Here is a 6,159-nt window from a genome sequence, read left to right as displayed (position 1 = left end):
CTTCTCTGGGCAACCTGTTCCAGTGCCTCACCACCCTCAATGTAAAGAATTTCTTCCTTATATCCAATCTAAATCTGCCCTCTTTCAGCTTAAAGCCATTGCCCCTTGTCCTATCACTACATGCCCTTGTAAAAAGTCCCTCTCCAGCTTTTCTGTAGGCCCCTTTTAAGTACTGGAAAGCTGCTATAAGATCACCCTGGAGCCTTCTCTTCTCCAGGCTGAACAGCCCCAACTCCCTCGGCCTGTCTTCATAGCAGAGGTGCTCCAGCCCTCGGATCATCTTCGTGGCCCTCCTCTGGACTCGCTCCAGCAGCTCCATGTCCTTCTTATGTTGGGGACTCCAGAGCTGAACGCAGTATTCAAATCAAGAAATTCACTCAGTTTGTAGTGAGCAAGTAATGCTTTCATGCAATCTTATGCTGCATCCATTAATGCAAAATCAAGAGACTGGGCAGCTGCATTCTGCAAAGTCTGTCTGTGTAGTCACCTTGTGCAGTCAGCAAGTTCGTTTGTGGAGCATAATGATTAAGATCTGGTCAGCACGGAATTGCATAGAGGATGTAATGAGGCCTGTAGACTTTACACTTCTGATACAGAAAGGAAAAGAATTCAGCTTTCCTCTTTAAACCCAAATAAGAGAACCACGTAGCTCATTAGCAAAGTCCATCTGATTAAAGTGACACATTTGGGTCCGCTAAGCCACATTTGTGACCAATTTTCAGAACACAGTATGCAGGAAATCACTACTTTACATAACTTTATTTAAAATAAAATCAAAATGATTGGTTAAGTAATAAAGCTCTGATACATAGAAGCAAAAGGCAGTAATAAATTAACATACCGGTCTAGGTCAAATTGTCTTTAACACAAGTGGCAAGTACTTTAGAATCAACCAATGCTTAGCTGCTCTTAATTACCTTGTAAAAAGCAGAATTTTTCAACTTGTGTCTTAATACATGAAGTATTAAGCAGATTGTTTCAACTCATGTCTCAAAGCATTAAGTTACAGGTATATAAAAACACCAAACACGTGAAAAATATTTTTGACTTTTTTCACGAGACTGAAATCTTCCCTTCTGAATTATGGCCAAAGCAAACGCTCCCCGGAAACCAGAAACAGAGTTTCGCCAAACGATCATTAAATTTTGAGAAAGCCCCGAATCAAGCCATAGATATGTGCACACTTTAATTATCCAATCAAGTACCAGTCATTTCAGGCTGCCTGTACAGGTTTACATAAAAATAATGCTATTATGTTGGTGTGCAGGTACCTAAATACCTGGTCTCTCTACCGTGTATGCAAAGAGATGCCATGACTGCACTCACTCTTACCTTTCTGCATTTGAGAAGACACATGAGTTTTCACTAACCCAAAGGTCAGCAAAAATATTAGATTTATAGAGTCCATGGGTTAGGTTTAGATTTTAATTCATTTTTTTCCTTTTCTTTAACTTCCAAGATACTTTTAACTGTTGAAGGCAATCCAGTCACTGAGGTAAGGAGAGGGCTACAGCGCACTTCAGTCAGTCATCTAGTTTGAACAGCTGGAAAACTAAGTCTTGCCCAAGAATATCAAACTTTGGTTAAACTTTAAGTACTAGAATGACATGCAAAGAATAACAGGACACAGGCTACAGGCAACTGGTGTCACTAGGAAAAGTGCAAAGCCAGATCTCAGGTAATTAACAGCTAACAGCCCTTAAAATGGCAACATAACGCCGAACTGGAGTTTCCCTAAAATAACATGAGTAAAATGGGAATCTTTAAGTGGTAAGGAAACTGCCGAAGACTGTATGCGGTGTAGCTTGGCTCTTGCTAAAACTCAGTGGAAATAACTCCTTGTTAAATAGAAGCATCAACAGACCCTTTCAACCTATTTCCTCCTGTGTAACAACGGCTTTTCATTTCAAACTCATTTAACTTGAACGACCTTGTCACACCGACTGAAGTAATTCAAGCATTTTCAGCAGCAGTTGGAAGAAGCATACATGAACGGCTCATCTTCAGAGATCTTCCTACTGATGAGAAACCATTTGCAGTAGTTCAGCCTCTGCAGTAGTTCATGCTTTTGGATGATTCCTGCCTGACTCGACAGCACTCTATAGTCTTTTAGCAGGAGGAAATTTGGAAGCATTTAGATTGCTCCCCAACTTCCCAGTGCTGTAACTCCATGTAGAAACTATTTTTCAGAAGAGTACTTACAGCATTGTAACCGAATTGGCCACCTTCTTTGATTAGAGCTGTTAAAACCAAAGCAAATGCTAACTCAGGGCATTAATGAATCGACGTGTTTCTCTTAAGTACAACACCTGCTACTCAAGCCGCCTCTCACACAAACTTTTCATTAACAAAACGTTTACTGCTGTTGCTTTCAGCATAACTCCATGTAGTCCAGACAGGCTTTTTGTTTCTTTGTTCCTCTTCTGTTTTAAACTCATAGCTAGGCAGGAGGATGCCAGATCTCTGTGAGATTTTCTAGCAAAATAACTTAAAGAGAAATCTTAGGGAAAAGCATAAATCAGCTTTTGTAGAAAAGTAAAAATTGATAGACTGAGAAGGTAATGTACTACTCTTTCATGAATTTCAGATTATGTGAAATGTGCCATAACTTTATATTAGGGAAATTATACGAGAAGGTAAAATGAAAACTTTCAATTAAGAAAGTTTGAGGTAAAATACTAACACTCTGGAACTACTTGTGTCACAGAAGTCTGATGAACAGGAAAGACACATTAAAACTGGACGTAAACTTTGAGGATTTAATTCTAGTTTTATGTTGAACATCTCCAAAGAGGGTTAAGGATTAATTCCAGTACAAGATTTTCCTGTAGACATTTAGTCAATTGCAGGTGTGACTGCAGTAAAGCTGTTAGCAAAAACACAGTACAGTAACCAACACGAATAGAGAGAACAAAACCAGGTTTGTGCTGAGCTTAAAGACAGAGGTCCTCCATTTCCCATGTATCTTAATTAGTTTCCACAGACTTGCTTCGGACCTTCAAATCAGAAATACGATTATAATAAACTTTTAAATGTCCAAGGTGCTTGTGGTACTTCTTATCTTCACACCTGGTGTATGTTAAACCTCCCCAAGGCCCTTTAAGTTAAGAGTCAGTCTTTGGAAAGAAGAGTAAGAAGAAATACGGATTTTCATGCTAAGGAACAGCATGAAAACATATTCCAGATAATCCATCTCTGTAAGAAAAAGCTCCCAAGCGATGGCGGAGAACAGATATACAACCTCTGATGTGTGCTTTAGGATTTCAGCGAAAGCTATAACTCTCAAGAGAACAGGGTAAGTTATGGACCCTTTCCTGGCTGCACAAACTTAATGCACGTAGAACAGCTGAGCACTGGTACCCTGCCAAGATCTGTGCTGTTCTACAGGCACTAAAAAACCTCATCCAAATTACCGTTATCTTTGCAACAGGCTCCCTCAGCCTCTGACCTCGGGGGTTGCTCAGAACCACAGGGAACTGCCCCTGCTTCTGTAAGCGAGAGGGTGAGCACTGGCTGGGCCATGCTGATTTTCCCAGGGACACTGTTCATGGGTCTGTTGAAGATTGTCTCTCAAAAATATCTCCGCCAGCGCAGTTCTCTGCTGTGCTATCAGACCTGCTCTACAGAGCCCAAAGGAAGGCCGCTGAGACTGGCAAAGGGATAAAGTAGTAATGCAGCTTTCTAGGAGAGGCTGCAGACTGAACACATGATCTTCGGCAACACGCTGAGAAACAGCAGGCATCAGGTAAAAGGGTACCTCGTAGTTTTTTTCCCCTGCCACAGCAGACGCTACCACCAGCCAAATTCTGCCCCAGAACTTGTCCTTTAAGATTGTATTTTTCCTCAGTTGCTTTTACACTATTGCCTTATTTTTAGCTTCTCCACGTCTTATTGTGTAGCTTTAAAAATCCCCAGCTATTGCCTTTTCATCTGTTCAGCAAAGGAGGATACGTGATTTTGTATCAAATTAATTTGATATCAAACAAATTTCTTTCAAAGAATCCTGTTTCAAGTTCTTCAAAACCATTTCTGCTTGCTTCTGTCCCCTGAGATGATCAAACTACAGTATGACTAACAATGTCCTGAAACACTTTTTGCAACTTCAGCTTACGTCTGTCTCCAGGAGCAGCACATTGATAGCCCATTACTTATTACTCTGCTCCATGCTTCATTAGAAGGTGGCAACAGCTGAAAACAAATCTTTAATTCAGTGATGTATGCTGCATGCTTAAACACCTAACTTTGTAGCACATAACTGAAATGATTGCAGGCTAACTTACTGTCAGCAATCTTTGGTCCTTGATATAAAACTCATGAACCATCACGCTGTCTTCAGAAATCAGGATTTGGAGGGCAGGAAGGGTTCTAAGCTGGAGAGCACGTTAGGAAATGGCCCACCAAGCTTAAACATTTAATGTGACTTTACCTGTTTCAAGCAAATTACATTTCAGGTGATGAGATGTGAGAGAGCTGAATTCGGTTAAGGCGGGTTTTGCCGTAGTAAAACAGGGTAACTTGAAGTTTATCCACCTAGAACTATACCAATGACAGTTCAAGAAATGTCACATTTTCTTTTCTAGGAAACAGTGATTAAGCATTTTATTTTTCATGAGGCAGACAGAAAATTTACTGGTTTAGTCTGAAAAAAGCCTAAAATAATTCCAACTGATTTGTATCCCCCAACAGTACAGCACTTCCAACTGGAACATAGCTGATTTTCAATAGAAAGGCGCACACATAATTCAACCAGAAGCACACAAGATAGAATATCCTTGAAAGTGCAGTTAGGAGACATCACAAGTTTGACAACTTTCATTTTGCCACTCTTCTTAAAAGCCTACTTTTTTTATTGTTACAAACCTGAATATAGCTGTCCTTGGAAAGAGTCTTGAATTTATCCAAGAGCTTGTAGTAACACACATATTGGAGAAAACGGGAATAAGTAGGTTTGCACAACTAGAAAGGTTTTCTATTCTCTCACCCCAGCTGTAATTCCTTATAGCTGTAAGACTATTGCTCTGTTGTTTTGGTTTTTAAAATCGAAACTTAACTTCTAGAGTTAGGCAAAAAGTAAATTATTGCCTGAAGTTTTCACAGTGATTTGTATTTCTCAAGATGAGTAGACAGTTGCATGAGGAAAAATGAAGTTGTGGTAAAAAAGAAGCAGTAATTTTGGTCCTAGAAACAAATTACAGCACTGGCTAGCTGCCTTGTAATGTGAATGTGCCTCCTTCAGGACACTCCAGTAAGGACATCACAGGAAATCTCTGGGCCCAGCTTGCACTTCTGTCACCATTCTTCCCTTGCAGCACCTAGATCTGTCTGCAGAAGAACAGTCCTCTGGCAGCAGCTAATTCTGCAGACACTAATCGTAACATTACATTTTTACATCAAATGCTGCAATTAACTTGTAGGATGTTGAACCCCTGGCAGCAAGACATCAGATTACAGTTATTTATTAATACAAACTCTGCTTCCAAAGCTTGATAGAGAAAACAGTGACTTGGGAAGAGCCATTCTCTCCACATCCTGTGACACTAAAGAATTGTAACCCTATGAGCTTCACTTGTGCAAGTAAGACTCATGTAACAGATACGTGAACCTTCTTGGCTTCTCTAGCGTCGTATTACAGGCCCTTTTGTGCTTGCACTATCAAATTGCATCACGTTAATCAACAGCATGCAGGGTAACACAGCCTGACTGTGGTAAAAGTCTGAGCTGGAAAAATAGCTGGCTGAAAATATGAAGCAGGACAGCCTCTGTCTATTTTATGTCATGTTCAACAACTGTTCTAATGAAAGCTGGAGAGAAAAACTTGGTGCCTTTGGTTTTTATTTCTTCCCCTCTAGGATCTTCAAGTTCATATAAAATAAAGCATCACTGTTCTGTTGACCACAGTATTTCACAGGGCTAAAACACCTGTTAAATGGTTTTAACATTTAAACAGTCTAGCATTGTATCTGCAGATATATCTGCAAATGACTGCTTGTGTAACGCCTCCATCTTGCACAGTTCTGGTCAATCAAATGCTGCCTCCTTTGGTAAGTGCTCATTTGACAAGCTTTACCTGTATCTTGTTCTTTCCAGGATAATAAAAATACAAAAATCAAGTTCCATATGTTTTTAAAAGTGGGATGTTCAAGTGCTATAAACTTCTTT

Source organism: Tauraco erythrolophus, chromosome Z, assembly GCF_009769465.1.
Source record: "Tauraco erythrolophus isolate bTauEry1 chromosome Z, bTauEry1.pri, whole genome shotgun sequence".
Taxonomy (NCBI): Eukaryota; Metazoa; Chordata; class Aves; order Musophagiformes; family Musophagidae; genus Tauraco; species Tauraco erythrolophus.
This window is presented reverse-complemented; position numbering follows the sequence as displayed.